Raw genomic sequence first — 18334 nt, forward strand, 5'->3', positions numbered from 1 at the left:
CCCAGTATTAGGTCTTGTTCTGGTTGGGGTCTCACCTATCTTTGCATTGGTGACATTGTCTCCATTACCCACAAACACAGACTGCCACAATGAAAAGCAGCAACTGACTAGAAAAATCACTGCACCCATACACCATGAACAGCATTCTACAAAAGCTTCAGACACTGCTGCCTGGTAAGTCTATATGGGGAATAAATGTCTTGTGAGTTTCAGCTGTATCTTATAGTCAAAGGATAAATTAATTGAAATACATTGATACATAGTAAGGTTGAAAAAAGGCACAGGCATATTGGGCTTGATTCATTAAAGAAAGTAAAGCAAAAAATTGTGTAACTTTGAACCTTGGCAAAACCATGTTAAATTGCAAGGGGTGAAAATTAGTTCATTTTTTTGTACATAAGGAAAATACTGGCTGCCTTTTCTTGTAGCAAACAAATATTGACATTTAAAGTTGATCTAGGACATGACCTACCCAAACTATAAATCTGTCCCCGCATTTTAAATTTACCTCCCCCTTCAATGCAACATGGTTTTGCCAAGGTCCAAAGTTACTCATTTTTTTGCTTTACTTTCCTTAATGAATCAGGCCCTTTGAGTCCAACATTTTATCAATACGTATTACATTGGACCTGAGAAAGGCAAAATAAAACCTTCAATATGACAGTTGCCAGTATAGCCTCAAAGGAACAAACAAAAATATTTTGTACCCCCAAACTGGCCTGTGGATATATTCCCTGTATCTATCTCCCAAATAATGTCCTCTTCTAATTATAGCTACAGATACCATTTTTTTAAGAAAGACATCCAATCCAACCTTAAATTTTGATTGTGAGTTTGTCATTCCCACCTCATGTGTTAAGGAATTCAACAGCTTTCTGTAAAGAATCCCTTCCTATAGTCATTTTGAAACTGTTTTACTTCCATTTGCAGTTGTAGACCCCTTATCCTCTGTCTGGTCATTGGTACAAAAAGTTCATCAGACAAATGAGTGTATTGACCTTGAAAATATGTATAAATAATAATTAGGTCTTAGCAGCTTTTATATAAAGTAAACTAACTAAGGATTTCTAAACTCTCTTCATAATTGAATCCTTCCATTTCATTTATTAGGAAGGTTTTCTGAAGCCTCAGAAGTATACCTATGTTCTTTTTACAGTGAAGTACCCCAAAATGTACCCCCTATTCAACATGTGGTCTAAGTAGTCACTTGTAATATTATGTTCAGTGTGTTTATCCCCATTTCCTTGCATCTCATGAATTTCTTTGCCTATGCAGCCACTGCCTAACACTATACAGCTATCTGTCAACTAGTATTCCTAAGTCAATTTCCATCTTAATTTTCCATAATTATATTTAATTTAATGTGTACAATGAATAGCTTATGATGCACCTGTCATCATCATCTGCTTCCCCTGGTCAAGCTGTTACAACGGCTCATGGTACAAGTTGATGATGATTGCCATATATTTTGTATAACTTTGCCATCACAGTAATAACAGTCTCTTAAAACACTCCTCTATTATACTAATATATAATAAATAAATAACAAATACAAAGAGGTAAAATATATTTAAATAATTGAAATCTTTCATTCATGAAAGATAAAAAATCTTCAATTTTCCAATAGGAATCTTCATCCATGATGTTGCACAAAGGGTATTAAATAAAATGCTTTAATTAATACACAATGAAATGTGCTCACTGATGCTGAATTACATAGGGCTAGATTTACTAAGCTGTGGGTTTGAAAAAGTGGAGATGTTGCCTGTAGCAACCAATCAGATTCTAGCTGTCATTTTGTAGAAGGTACTAAATAAATGAAAGCTAGAGTATGATTGGTTGCTATAGGCAACATCCCCACTTTTTCAAACCCGCAGCTTAGTAAATCTAGTCCATAGTCCTCAATTGACCAGAAGGGTCAAATAGCTGCTCAGGCAAATTTTTGCGCTATGCATTTATTATTGCATATCAGGGTTTTTTATGTCATTCTCTTTGGAGAGCATTGTGGAAGATGCTTCCCATTGAACTACAAAGTGAAATAAGTATTTATTTTTAATACTGTGGCAGATAAGGGAGTTTAAATAAATAAAAATTGTTTAAACGTTTGTGTCTGTGTGTTTTACTAAGTATTAATTACTTAGTTATTATATAGCAGTTGATATATATATATATATATATATATATATATATATATATATATATATATATATATATATATATGTATATATATACATATATGAATATTTTATTTAATTAAAGTTTATTTTTAAAACATGTGTATTTATTATTTAATTATTTATACTTTATTTGTATAATAGGCAGGGATCTTAGAGGTCCAATGCATCATACTTGGAATACTGGGATGGCTATTCCAGGATTCCCATTTCTTCCATTATCATGGTAACCACAGCCCAGGGATACTAGGAAGAGCCTCAGCACTCTTCATGAAGGTCCAGACTTTGATCAAATGCCCTCTGCTCCCAATAGACCAGGTTGTCTAGTGCTGGAATTGGTTAAGCATTTTGGGGGGACCATGCTTGAACCAATGAATTATTTGATCAATGAAAGATACATCAGCCATCATTTTCACCTTCTTCCTCGGCCCATTGAAACAGTGCCAAAAGTTGATAGTGATGACTGCCATATCTTTGTTCCTGGTGCATGTTTATGCTAGACATAAGTTGATAATGATGACTGGTCTAGATTACAAGATGGATGTATCTTAAGATAAAAGCAACCCAAAGTACCAGAGCCGTATTTAGACCTCATGGGGCCTTAGGCAAGATATTGGTTTGGGCCCCTCACCCTCTCCCCTCCCCCCCTCCCTGAAACAATCCATAGCACTATATTTTTTTTGCATATCATATACCCCTATAGTTAAGTAGAAGGGTAAACTATGTGCCGCCGCACATCACGCTGCTCCTCCTGCATCACACTGTGGCCCCTCATTATTGTCCCTCTCATCACACTGTGCCCTCCTTTATCATTACACTGCATCACACTGTGGCCCCTCATTACTGTCCCTCTCATCACACTGTGCCCTCCTTTATCATTACACTACATCACACTGTGGTCCCAGCAGTTAAAGAATAATGTCCATGGACCCCATATTTTGTCAAAGGATCTAGCAGAATTTTGAATTATACTAATCATATACTCCATACGATGAATATTAAGCTCAGTGGTCGAAGTGGAAATTTAGAAGTGGCGGTATGAAAAATGTTGCTGGACCGACTCAGGCATATGCCTATTCCCGTGCACCCAGCCCTGATATTAAATTAACAGCTCCCATGTCTATTAATTAGTGAGTGAACACTTGAAGCCACCCTACCCTCCATCAGTCCTAAAATTGATTGAATAGCATTCGCAGTTAATAAATATGCACATTTCCTCCCACCAACCAGACATTAAATTAATAGCATTCCCAAGTCTTATTTCCTCCATTCAGACCCAATATCAAGCTATTAGCATACACATTGTCAACACATTTAATAATGGCTATTATTGATATTATAGACATTACCTCCTCTTGACTATATATATATATCTGTAAACTATTATTTAACTATATACCTTATCGCTGGTACACTAGCTCAGCACATATTTTGTCACATTCTAAATTTTAATTTTACTGTCTAGTTAAAATTATTACCAAAGTGTCACTTAAGGTATATTCTGTATAGAAAATATTTGCACAGACGTTGTTGGCAGTAATGCCTCCCATGTTACAGTGTTTATAGACTATTGGAGAGCAGCAATGCAGTCACTCATTCTTGGCTTTTCCATATCACAAAGTAATATCTGCCCTTCTAGCATTGAGTGAAGACATGCCACGGACTACATTGTACAGTCACAATCCAGAAAACCTGTGATAACGTGGCTGATATGTGATAAGAAGTCCGTCACTGTGTGTCGTATGAATTTATACTCTCCATTCACCACAACTCAATATCAGACAGAAATCTTGCACCTTTGGATGGGTGTGTTACAAATTTGTCTAAAGGCTGATAATCCAGTGATTTGCTGTGAAAAATAAAAAGTTCATGTCTGATGAATTGTATCATTTTTTAAACTTCTTTGGGTTCTACAGATCTCTTTAATGTATTTTTAAGTGATGTATTTTATGCAGAATCAGCAAAGTGCAACAATGGGCTTCATTTAGTAACATGGAGCACTGAGGTACAGCAACAGAAAGCAACTAATCACATGTCTGCTAGTGTAGTGATGCTAAGAATAGCTAATATCTGAATTTGATAAAAGAATCAAAAAGGATTGTCAGCTATCATATCACCATACCCTTTTATGGTGTATTGTTTTCTATGTTTTTTGTTTGTTTCTTTAAAAGTGAATGCTTCACTTTATCCGTTATTTCTGCCTCAGTACCCTTTCCCCCATCCCCCTCCCTCTCCCTCGCTTCTTCCGCTCCCCCTTCAATTCTCTGGACTTACCTTGCGTTTCTTCTCACCGCTGCCCCTTCCTGGCTCCTCTTTACTGACAGCTGCATGCAGGGCCGGTGCAAGGTTTCTGGGCACCCTAGGCAAAACCCAAGCCTGGCGCCCCTGCCCCCCCCCCCCCCAACACCCTCGACCCATACTCAAACTCATCAAGAAGAGAACTGAATGCTTTAAGTCAGATTAAAGGGAATTTAAAATGCAATTGATTTACTAGTAGAGGAACATTCACATTTCCATAGTGCCTAAATGAACAAATATTCACTATATTGTAAAATGAGGTAAATGATAAGTGACTGAATTCCACACAATTATTGACATATAACACAAGAATACTGAACATGAGGTAGAAAAGCAATATACCCCAAACCTTATTTAATCAATAATATCATATCATTTTTAATATTTTGCTATTTAGCGTATTTATGTTTTATGGAAATAGAATAAAGGTTATTTTTTAAGTGTGCACTTATTGTGAGTATAACATCCTTCTAGATCATTTCCACATTTCTGATGAGTATAAGTGGGCATTTATTGGTTATTGTTTATTTTATTTAAGTCACTATCTAACCTAAAAACGAATGTATACTGCCTGTCAGGGTATAGCAAAGCTGGTGGCTCAACTGCTGCTGCTGTTCTTCAAGGGCTACATAACATAGGCACCATCAGAGCAGACTTAGGTCTTTAGGGAGCCCAGAGAACACTCAGACGGGAGGGGTGGGTCCCTATTGTCTAGTCAGTGTTGTACACATTCAAAGTGGGGGAGGGCACGGGCAAGGGAACACGGGCGCACATGGGCAGGGGGACATGGGCACACATGGGCAGGGGGACACGGGGACACATGGGCAGGGGGACACGGGGACACATGGGCAGGGGGACACGGGGACACATGGACACAGGCACACATGTGGAGGGGGACACATGGGCAGGGGGACACGGGGACACATGGGCAGGGGGACACAGGGACACATGGGCAGGGGGACACAGGAACCTGAGGGTGTCATGGTGTTGTCATCATTCTACATTGCTATCAGTGGATCACATAGACATCTCTCTTTACCTTGCTCACCAACGCTGCTCCTTCTCACAGTGATTCTAAGCAGCGCTGCCACAGCACCTCCCCTGCCGGACTCTCAGCTCTCTGCTGCATCTGAATGTACCAAGCCCGGGGATCAATGGTGTGCACTGGCTGCACAGACAATCAAGCTTCCCGCCGGAATCTACTCCTGCAGCATCCGACATTGAAACGGCACCCACGCAGCGATAACACCCGGAGTAGCTGCATGTCACCCTGGCTGTGACCTGCGAGTAGCCATCCGGGGTTGAGGATTTGGGCGCCATGGCTCCTTCAGTACCTGCTCCATGGGCGGAGAATAGCTGTGAAGGGGAGGGCGCCTTGCTGCACAGCTGTGCAATGAGTCATTGAATGACTCCATTGCAGATCCTGGTCAAATAATAAGATGCGCGGCGGCTAATGGCATTGTAGGTCAGTTAATCATGCCCGCGGCTGCCGCTAGTATTACAGACATTATTAGCTATTCCATGGCTTCAGTGGCGCCCCCCAGAGCATGGCGCCCTAGGCAGCTGCCTAACTCTGCCTAGTGGAAGCGCCGGCCCTGGCTGCATGACATCCTCAGCAAAGCTGCAGTGAGCAGAGAGCCGGGCATAGTTGCGGTCTCTGTTTTGACGACAGGCAGCTGCTGCTCCAGGAGGGAGATGACAAGCCACACTAGCCCCTCCCCTGTCTCGCAGCACCCGACCTCCCCCTCCCCCCCCCGAGTCGCGAAGGGGGGGGGTGCCGTGAGTCGGTGGAGGGGCCGAATTATTTATTTTTATTTTTTTATATTTCCTCTTGTCCCCCTCCAGCTGGGCCCCCGAGAGCCGCTAGGCCCTAGGCAGGTGCCAAGGTTGCCTAGCGGTAAATCCGGCTCTGCAAAGTACAGACTCAAAAAAGTTTGCAGAAGCAGTTTACATATACATTCCAAACATACGTTTGCATTTAACTCTAAATGAGGACAATGTGAGAAAAAATCCCAAGACAATTTTAAAAACATTTTAAATCATTTAGTACCTGGTAAAACGGATACCTTTAAATAAAGATTTTTTTATTATAAAGAATAATTAAATATATTATGTATGTAGAATTATACTGGCAACACCACAAAGGTCTGATTAATGAAAAAATAGTATTTCTCAGTCTAAAGTGGTCAGAGCCATGTGAACACTGGGGGAATTGCAAGATATGGAGCAGGTCATAAGGAAGGAACTGTTGCATGAGAGTGTTGGGACCAGGTCCAGTCATATACTGAAAAATAAAGTACAGAACATGTATGCATTAACTTCACACACCTACTATACACACGATGATCATTCACCATGCTTTGTCCAGTAAGTGAAATTAACATTTGAATGGAGGCCTAACTATATTTCAATTAGTTACTAGACTATGAAGTGATGAAAAGTAAACGGTCCCACTTTTTCGTTGGAGAAACACATATCCAAAAAAGTACTTTACATGCAAAGACAATTTAATTAGTTGGCATAGACTGACAATAGTTAAGGTCTAAATCCTTGCCAAATAGTTGAGATTTGACATAATGGTCTCCAAATAGAAAAGGAAATAGACTGTAGTCTGTTAGCTGCCATTCTTCATGCAGCTAGGTCATAGCAAGACATAGTATATTTTTAAAACTTTGATTAAATCAAAATTTCAGCAAAGTTTTTTTCAACAACAAAAAAATAATAAAAAAACACATGATGATTTTATACTCCACAGTCCTTCTCAGTGCTAAAATATATTTTAAAGTAATTCACAAAAAAGAGACTGAACGGTATATATTTCTGAAATCAATTTGAACTAGATTTAAATGTATGCTACAAAAGTCCACTGTTATTGTTGAATTAATGTATTATATATCAATGCATTGTGTGAGTGCATCGGAGTGCATTTAAATCTTTAATTATCAATTCTGGAGCCTGTTTTTGCTGACCTTTTGACAAACAGTAGAAAGCAGCTCTGATTTCAAGATAATGGTGAGGGCTTATATACCCAATTTCTACACAGGTAGGGAGCCAATAGAGAATGACACAGTTTGACTTAAAGTGAACAATGCTTTTAATGTCTTTGCAGCTAGTGGCAAATATGTTACCTGTTCTATCAAGAGACATCGTTAAAAAAACTATATCATTTTTATATTCAGTTTTACTTGCTTCTTGACAAACATGGTAGCTTGCCACATAATCTACTGTTATCTTACAATTCATCTCTTGGTATCAGTACTATGAAAAATTACTCTGAGGGTGTCATGGTTACCTAGAATACTGGGATCCTGATCTGATATGTTTTATGCTACTCCTTTCTGAGGCATGGAGTCTAACGTAGCAGATGGACCTCTCCGGGACCCTCGCAAGAAGGCTTGGATTTAGCTGCCTCCACTACGCAGGTCACTGCCCTCTTCGGATATACTTGACGAGGCTTGCAGGAAAAAGGCAACGGGAAGATCATGGAACAAATAGTATACGACAGGAGAATTACTACTGGAATGGTCGAACATAAGATAATCTGCGGTCCACGGGGTTGATACTACTGGAGTGGTGAGAGGAGGAATAGTTTACGGACTGCAGAGTAGTTACCACTGGAATGGTGGCAAATGAGATAGTCTGTGGCCCACAGGATTGATACCACTGGAATGGTGAGAGGAGGAATAGAATGCGGACTGCAGAGTAGTTATCATGGGAATGGTGGAAGATGTAGTAGTCTGCGGTCTGAGCTGGAGACAGAAATGCTGACAGGTGCAATGGTCTGCGGACTGCTATGGTCTGCACGGAGATGCTGCCAGGTGCATTCGTCTGCGGACAGTGCTGTGAGGAGATAGAGAAGAATAAACACAACCAACTCCAAACAAGTCAGTAAGCTAAAGAACAGGCACTGAGGGTAGCTAGGAAGTGCTTAATAAAGTAGGTACTTATACCGCCAACCAAAAGGGAATTAGCATAGGTTTTAAAGTAGATTGATTCCCAGATAAGTGAGCTGGGTTTCAATTTAGACCAAAGACCCAGCGTATGACAGAGGGAAATAATGTGTGTTTAATACAGAATGCCTCTTACCTCCTTGCTTATGGGAGTGCTTCACCCAAATCTTGTCAGGATCACGAACACCGGGTAGAGATTTGGGGAACCCCCTGTCCACCACAAACTGTGACCACAAACACTCAATGACAGATCATTCACGGAAATGTGCAGAAGCCACCACGGCACTTTTATTATGAAAAATTGCAAAAGATAGGGTGACTAACAATTTTTATCTTTTGTGCATAAAAATGTAAATATGATTAGAACATAGTTCTATGCATTAGGGCATAAAGAATTCTACACAATCTTGCAATAACTTCACAAAAATCAGGAACAAATAGACTCTAGCAAAAGAAGGTAATCAAGCTGCATATATTAATAAGCATTATAACACAGATTGAGATCCTGGTACTCCTGTATAATTCTAATGACCTGTTAGTGAGTTATATCAAGCAATTAAAAATGTAAACCATAGCAGTGCTTTAAGTGTGGCAAGACTGCCTACAGCAGTGGTTCCCAAACTTTTGCAGTTCACGGCACTCTTAGAGTTTCCATAATTTTTTCAAGGCACCCCTCCAAAATATTTACCGAGCAGTCCTGTTTTATAAATAGTTGGGTCAAAAAATGTAATAAGTATTTAGGTCAGGACAGAAATACTTATTTAACTGTATGCAAAGATAAACATAAATCCAAGGGAAAATAATATTTTTATATATTTTTTTTCAATTATATTTCTGTCAAAGAATAATTTACAGCTAACTCACTCTGTGGCCCTGCATCATCATCCACACACTCTGTGCCCCTGCATCATCATCCACACACTCTGTGCCTCTGCATCATCATCCACACACTCTGTGCCTCTGCATCATCATCCACACACTCTGAGCTCCTGCATCATCATCCACACACTCTGTGCCCCTGCATCATCATCCACACACTCTGTGCCCCTGCATCATCCACACTCTTTGTGCCCCTCTGCATCATCCACACTCTCTGTGCCCCTTTGCATCATCATCCACACTCTCGGTGCCCCTCTGCATCATCATCCACACTCTCTGTGCCCCTCTGCATCACCATCCACACTCTCTGTGCCCCTGCATCATCCACATCCTCTGTGCCCCTGCATCATCATCTACACACTCTGAGCTCCTGCATCATCATCCACACACTCTGTGCCCCTGCATCATCCACACTGTTTGTGCCCCTCTGCATCATCCACACTCTCTGTGCCCCTCTGCATCCACACTTTCTGTGCCCCCTCTGCATCCACTCTCTGTGCCCCCTCTGCATCCACTCTCTGTGCCCCCTCTGCATCCTCCCTCTGCTCCCTCTGAACCCTCACTATACCCCCTCTGCATCCTCACCCTGCCCCCTCTTTCATTCTTTTGTTCCTCCATTGCTGTTTCCTATTACTATTCCCCTCTGTTTCTTTACTGACCATACTTGATCTTCTTTCTTCTATTTCTTCTGTCTTTTCTTCTTTCTTCTTACCAATTCGGCGGTGCCTGGGACCCAACATCCTCTCTCCTGGTGCTTCTCATTAAATGTCGGGCGTGATGACATCACGCCCGACATTCAATGAGAAGCGAGGAGAGAGGAGGATGCTGGGTCCCGGACGCCGTCTGATTGGTAAGTTGTGGGGTTTTTTTTCGTCCCCTGGCCATGGCACCCCTGTGACAGCTTTGGGAACCGAAGGCCTACAGTATTACCTTTTTGTTTACTAGCACAGAAAGTTTTCTCACACTGATGTACTAAAAGTAACCTATTGCACACATCACACTGTGCACATATGCAATATACACAGTTTAAACACAATGCAGTGGTATGATCCGGTCTGTCTTGTGTTGGAACTCTTGTGAACTTAAACACACTTTAAACAGAGGTTTGTCACTCTGTCTTTGATGCAAATACTTTTACTTTTGTGAGCCTGAGTCTTGAATAAGATGTACACACAGTTCTCTATAATTTCAATAAACAGACTGCAGAGTAGGTAAAGACACTTTTAAAGTATACTCTTTCTTTTTACTGATTACTGTTGATATCAAATAATTAATCATGAACACGTGACTAATGTTGACCACAGGTACTTGTAGCTAGTAACTGAGGCTGAAAAATTTTACCAAAATTCTCTGAACTGTACAGTGGATTTGAACTAACAAAATTTCTACTCTCAACAGGTGACAGTTACACGTAAAATGGATGACAGTCTCTATTTATGGTACTATAGTCCAAGCACACTCATATGTTCCTCTGCTTGTTTTCTAATGCCCAATTCCAGCTCTGTTCATATCCTTCTGTTCTCAAAGATCTGCACAGCATCCCTCTGTCTGACTCCTCCAATCACTACCACCTCCTCATGCACTGGCATTCCCACCTCTGCACTCACTGTCTCATGTTTTCTTGGTTCAAAACAAAGGCTCCACCCCAGCTCCTCCTCTCCCCCTGTGGACTTCTGGGAGCTGTAGTTTTCAGTGGTCCCAAAGAGCATGTATACTCACAGAGCAGTATTGGGACTACAGATATATAGCTCCATTGTTGGCCAACTATAGTCGTATAACAAATTTAATTTGGATTCTTTGAGAACATCCATAGATAATAAATATTTTTAGTTATGATTTGGCTATCAGACATGTAGTGCTTTGATGTAAATTATCCCATGGAAACATAGACAGCCCTAACTTACTATATAAAAGTAGCCTGTCTGGAATTATATGAAAAACAGTTCAATTATTCTTGAATCCCCAGGTATAATCTGAGTGGAAAGAGGTTCTTCACTATATAGATAATCAGCGTATAAAATTATTTACCAGTGGAAGTAGTATTAATTAATTTGTTAACTGGATTTAAAAGTGTATTGGATGCCTTTGTTGCACAAAAAAAAACAGTATCTCTAGCTGTAACAGTAAGATGGTATATTGGCATGAATGATCCAGGGAATTTAACTTATTGTCATTCAGAAACTCAGTAAGGCATTTTCCCACTGGTGATTAGTTAAATTGGCAGATGCCTTGTTTAGAGTTTTGTTTTATTTTTATCTTGATCAATACAATCAGAATATATTTTCTGTAATGGATTTTTGTTTGTTTTTTAACCATACTATTTGTATTCATCATCCGTTTTTCACCCAGCTAAGGGTGGTATCCTCACATTTGGTGGCAAGCGGTGGGTTCACTCGGCCCGGTGTTGCAAGAACCGGGAAGGCTGCAAAGGACGCAATGGTTGCGGTCCAAGAGCCTTGTAGGTACAGCACAGCACGGGCTACATAGCACCCAGAGGAAGCCTATCAGAGGAGTTGCAAGAAATGTGAGCCATGAACAACTATAACTCCCGAAACCTGAATGAACTCCGAGGATTATGCCGGGCAAGGGAAATTGCCACTACCCAGGATGACTTCAGGCCACGCTGCCTACTCGATGATATGGGCAGGTTGAAAATAGCAGAGGTCCTAGCAGTGGAAGCCACCCAAGTTGAGACTTATGTTGCAGAAATCCTGGATGCCAAGGAGTTGGTTGAGGACCAGGAGCAACCTCTTATATTGGTGCTGAGTGATGAAGGGATTCATATGTGCAAAACTGTCTGAGGTGGACTTTACTAAGGAAAGTCAGGAGAACTTCCCAGATGTGGTGGGGGAATGGTCCAAGGAGACTGGGGTAAGCTACTATACTACCTCAATGCCCGAAGAGCAGGCGCGACTGGAACCCTCAGACCTTGCCCTACTCTTTCAGGAGCAGCCAGTAAGGATTCAGGAGATTGCAGCTACCATACAAACAGCCCCCATCCCAGAGCAGTCAGCAGTGCACAGTGGAAGCCTAGACTATGTTCAGCTTCGTCAAGAGATGCAGCATGTCCTCGGTCAGTGGATCCGGAGAAAAGGATTTGAGCTGGTAAAAGCAGGGCTGACTGAGGTATTTCCCAGCCTTCAGGATGGGTGGCAATATCTAACCCACAGTCCTGGGAAAAAACAAAAAAGGGGCAGAGTGAAGGCCCAAGGCGACCCAGCAACTGAGGACCAGCGATACCACACTCGGGACAAGTCTGAAAGCGGTGCCATCTATGTGGATACTGGGGGCATCTTCAAAAGTAGTGTCCCAAGAAAGGAGGTCAATTAGACCATTTCCCACTAACGGGGGTTGATGGCAGGAGCCACCCTTGGAAAAACAAACACTACCACATTGATGCGCCAGAGGCGAGAGGGGTAGGTGCCACTTGCAATGCTGTGGCTGACATAAGGCAAACAACAGGAGGACGCCTTTACAGGCACTTGGGTGGATGGCAGAAAAGCCCAAGGATTAGGGACTGTGGGACAACCACCAACCTGGTATGGCCCGAGTTGGTGGATTCCAGAAGAATTATTCCCAACAAGTACTTTAAAGTTAGGATGGAGGATGGACAATAGGCAGAGATTCTAACAGCCCAAGTCCAGTTGCATTGAGGCCATTGTAACAATCTGGTGGAAGTTGGTGTTAAGGCGGGAATGTCCAATGAGGGGATTTTGGGCAATGATTTGGGGCAAGGCATCGGGAATTATTTTGTTGGAAATATGCCCATAGAAAGGTGAGCCCCAGGCAGAGGAAGAACAACCACCCCTACACGCCAGTGACAACCGGCTATCAGCAACCTCTCTTTTCCATCTCCGGGCCTCTGAGGGTGAGTAGCCAAGACCATCCTGAGGCGGGGATAGTCCTGGGGGAGGAGGATAAATCTAGACTGCAAGAAGCCCAGTTACTAGATCCAGATCTAGAAGGGATTCAGGCAATAGTAGATATGTCATATAAGACTGGAGTAGTAGATGAATGTGCTTGGTTGGCCGGGTTACTGTATACGGTGTCCAGCCCAAATCATAAGTACAGGTTGGTAGTCCCACCCGAATATCAGGATCGATTCATAGCTCAGGCCCATGGGGAAGCGGATACCGATCACCGAGGAAAAAGGAGAACACAAAGCCAGGCTCAGACAGCAGTTCATGTGGTTAGGTTTAGCGAGGGATGTAGACCACTACATAGCCAACTGTGCAGACTGCAAGAATATGTTATGCAAGGCTGCAACAGTAACAGTCAGACACAGGAGGGGAGAAGGCAGCATAGAAAGCAGGACATTGATGACTGCATGATGTTACTCTCAGTAGTTCCTGTAGGAGATAGTATACAGCAGGATTCCTGCAAGAAGCCAGCCCATAAGCGAAAGCAGACTGCAGAAATGAGTAATCCCAGGGCAGAAGGGAAGTGGGGAAGGTGGAGGCGTAGCCATACAGGACCCCAGACAACCAGGTAAAGGCAGTCGGTAGGGCTCTCAGGAGTAGCTACTGGAGCAGGAGACTGAGACTTCCCACAGAGGCTCTGGGAATTGATCGATGCTGGCGACTACAAAAATATAACAAGGCGTAACAAGTGAACAATGTAGGCTGCACAAAGCCCAGCAGGAAATTGGTTCACCTCGCGGAAGACCGCATAAAACCTGCAGTAGTGTCTGCAGAAGAGATTGGGGCTCAAGTTTAAAAAGTCGGGAAGGAATGTGAGGAAACGGAGTGCTACTGGATTGAAAACTTTGTATTCATCACCTGTTTCTCATGGTTTAATGTACTTTTTAATACTTGGCTCAGTCTAAGTATATACACTAGAGCATCAATGTATTATGTATATTATTATTTCATGTTATTAGGTAGATTTTGCCCTTGCTATTACCTGCAATATTGTATGTAGTATAAATATAAAGAATATTGCCATACTGTGTGAAAATAACAGGACAGCAGCAGTCATTTTGTTTGTGTTAGCTAATGTAATTACCATTTGTCTCAAATGTCCATTGTTATGAGGTGCAGCTTAGATTTGGTTTGTAATCATAACAATGTCTAAGTTAACTAGCTGGCAGCTAGTTAATTAGCTAGGTCAGTGGTTCCCAAGCTGTGCACCTAGACTCCCTGGGGGGCCTTAGCAATCTTACAGGGGTGCCTCGGCCAGGGTCAGTGGCAGGGGCGGACTGGCCATCTGGCACTTCTGGCAAATGCCAGAAGGGCCGATGGCTAGATGGGCCACTGCGGACTGGCTATTACAATCTGAAAGTTAATGGGGTCGGCCTTAGTCTATTAGAGGCCGGCCCCGACACTGATTGGCTTCCTGGTGGCTGGCTCCTCCCCAGGACCCAGCCACCTTACTACCCTGCGTGTCAGGGCTGTTCCATCCTCCTCTCCCCCTCTGCCCATGACTACCTTCACAAGGTAATACAGAAAGTCACAGACAGCGCGTGCGTTCCACAGTGGAATGCACGCGCTATCTGTGACCTCCTGTTTTACCTTTTGTAGTAGTGTGTTCCACTGTGGAATGCACGCGCTGTCTGTGACTTCCTGTATTAGCTTGTGAAGTGGTGCGTTCCACTGTGGAACTCACGAGCTGTCTGTGACTTCCTGTATTAGCTTGTGAAGTGGTGCGTTCCACTGTGGAATGCACGCGCTGTCTGTGACTTCCTGTATTTGCTTGTGAAGGTAGTGCGTTCCACTGTGACTTCCTGTAATGCCTCTCTGCCTCCTCCGACACACTGACGGCCTGGTCATTTATCCTAAAGATGCTGGGTATCCAGTTGATGGATCTAAACAGCAAGTATTAAGTGTATTATCCTGAAGCAATATGATTTCAATGCGATTCTGTGGACCTTTAGCTCGATATCAATTCCTTAGGTCCATAAGTTCTTTTCTCATAATAAGGACAGTTTTTACTGGTATCAAGCAATTTGTACCTTAATATGTTTGTAAAGGGTATACTCATCTTTGCTGACATTTTTTTAACATTGTTAAATGTAAGACATGTAGAGGATTTTTTTTCAAATAATACCCTCTATCTATTCAATAAGCATTGCTTATATACAATGTATAGTGAAGTGTATCCAAGACTGTCTGAGCGGAGTAAAGATGTGTTTTTTGGGTGCTTCAGGGTTGGTGCTGTATGGCAGTAATTGGCAACCCAATATACTCATGTGCGATTCTCCAACCTTCAAAAGGTCTGCACATTAACCTTAATTTCATGGATGAAAGCCCCCAAACAAACTAGTCAAAATGCCCCAACATGTCCGTCATTTGCTGTAAAATAGACCCACATGCAGTCAGACCTCCACTTCCCACTATTATACAGTGAATCAGGGCCAGACTGGTCATCTGGCACTTCCGGTAAATTTGGTAATCTCGTGAGACAAAGAGCTTCCCTGCTTACTCTACAAAAAGTTCCCACCCTTATGGATGTCAGCAGCACCAGAAGCATAGATAAGTACAGTGGGATGGGGGTGTCATAATGTGCCTGGGGGGATAATGTGATGTGGCTGGGAGGGCGTGATAAATGTAATGTTTTATTATAATCTATATATCAATAACCCATGTTGGCCACACCCACAACATATTGTGGTCACGCCACAGTTTCTTTCCTGCTGGAACTGAGGTGGGTCTGTGTACTTTAAATGCCAGGGCTGATTTTTAGTCCCAGTCCGGCCCTGGTCAGTGGTAAAGAAGGCGAGGAACCACTTAGTAATTATTTTGGCTTAGGGGTGCCTTAAAAAATTATGAAGACCCTAAGGGTGCCTTGAACTGAAAAAGTTTGGGATGCACTGAGCTAGGTCCACAGGTAATCTGAGAGGTAATTAGGTTAGAACTTCTAAATTATATGCAATGTGCCTCCACAGTAATATATTGGCTGAAATAGTATTGGGAAATTTATCAATATGTATCAATATAAATGTTATTGTATCAAAATGTATCACAGATTCAGATGGCATAACACTGCTGATACAATGTGTCAAAAGTCTTATTGTTTCATGTAAGCGTGCAGTGTCATTCCCTGCTGTAATATTGTAACCCCATGTTTAGTGTATCCAGACAAAATAGCTAATTGAGTTCAGCCATTCCATTGTATAATCAAGGTAACAGGGACAGTATGTCTAACAGCTAAAGTGTTGACTGAGAGACCCCTGCTGTAAGGGGGAGGTTTGAGACATTTGACCCTACTTCCTGTGTATACACTGCTGAATATAGGGAGAGGAGAATGCCAGGGAAGCTATCAGCGAAAAGGACTCTGGGCCAGGCATTGTGGTGCCGCTGGAGGAAACCCTACCAGGACAGGGTCGGTGTGAGCCAGTAACCCAGGCTGGGTGACACCATAACTGTGTTGCTAATCGGTAGTGGTAATGTTGCAGGAGGATAAGAGCTAAGGGTGGTATCCTCACACTAACCATGTAACTTTGTATAAAATAAATGAATTTGTATACAAACAATATCAAGCAAATAATTGATATATAAAGCAAATGATTGACAATCCATGTATGTACTACACTGTATTCATGAATGCATTGTTAAATATAAACATGGTAGTGGTGGGAATAAAATTGGGTAATACATTCTATAATTTGAGGAAGGTTGGAGAAATTGTGTGTCATTTGTGACAAAACAATACCACTTTCAATAAATGTCATAAGTGTAAATAATAGGCATTATTGTTATGTTATGCTTTCATTTAACTAAATTAAAATCCTCTTAGTCTGTAGCGGATGTGCTCCATCTGGAAGGGAAGTACTGGGATGTGTCTGCAGACAATTCCTCAATTAATTATCTGGCCTCTTGTGCATGGAAAACAATCATTAACTTGGAAAGGCATGCTGGGAATTGCAAGGTGAATGCAATAGTTTTTTTCTGGGATGAGTAGAGATGAGGAAGAATACAATCTTTATGGCTAGCTTAGCACATTCCCTAGAAAAAGGCATATGATTGGTAGTGCAAATTAAAACTTACTGTCTTGCCATGTTGTTAAGTTGTATCATTATTATGTGTTTATTGTATGATTTTGCTACAAAAAAATCAATAAATAAATTTTAATATAAATTCCACACTAAAATATTATTTATATATGGTAATCCCTTTCACAATGGAATAATCTAAATTCCCTCAAGTTTACATTTTTTTATAAGTAATATGCATGTTTCAGCATGTGTGTAAGGGTTCTTAAAAAATGTAGTATACCATATTTGTAGTCTAGGACAGAAATAGACAGAATTTATGTTTTAGATAAATATATAATGTGAACAATGGAAATACTGCTTAAATGCATTGAAGCTACAATGCAATATCATAATCTTTATTCAGCTACCAAAGTGCATCGTTCCTGGTGCAAACAAGATTACAAATACTTGATATTAATATTCAACATATTTAGCATTTTTCTCTGTATTATACGGATCCAGTTACCATGTATAATACCTTCCATGATAGAAGCATACATCTTTTCTAGGGCTTTGCCAGCTGTCGTCTCAGAGTGCCTTCAAGATTGAATAGTGGATAGGTCTCTTCTGATATGGGACCTTTTCTCTGGTGCTACTAGTAGTAATTGTCTTGCTATGTATTAATGATACTACACATTTTAGTGACAATCCCAGATATGGACAATTTATATTTTAACCCATGTGAAAGGTCAAAAGGACCTAACTAACTGAACTCAACATTTTTTACCTAATACTGATCCCTGCCATACCACTATAAATTAAAACAATATCTGAGGAGTAGACTTAGTTCCTCAGAACTGCTTCTGTCAAAATGACTAGTTGAAACTTTCCTTTTCATATGTTACCACTATAATTAGCATTTTGGCCCGTAATAGCGTCTATACCTGCTCTCTAATGTTTATTTGTCATGGAACCTAGAAACTCCCATAATTAGGGTAGATAGATCCAGGACCAGCCCTACCGCTAGGTGAGCTAAGGCAGTCGCTTAGAACACCAAGGTTTTGGGGGCACCTGAAACACTGATCAGCTGATTTAGAGTACGACTGAAGCATAACTTGCGA

This window comes from Mixophyes fleayi, chromosome 5, assembly GCF_038048845.1.
Source record: "Mixophyes fleayi isolate aMixFle1 chromosome 5, aMixFle1.hap1, whole genome shotgun sequence".
Taxonomy (NCBI): Eukaryota; Metazoa; Chordata; class Amphibia; order Anura; family Limnodynastidae; genus Mixophyes; species Mixophyes fleayi.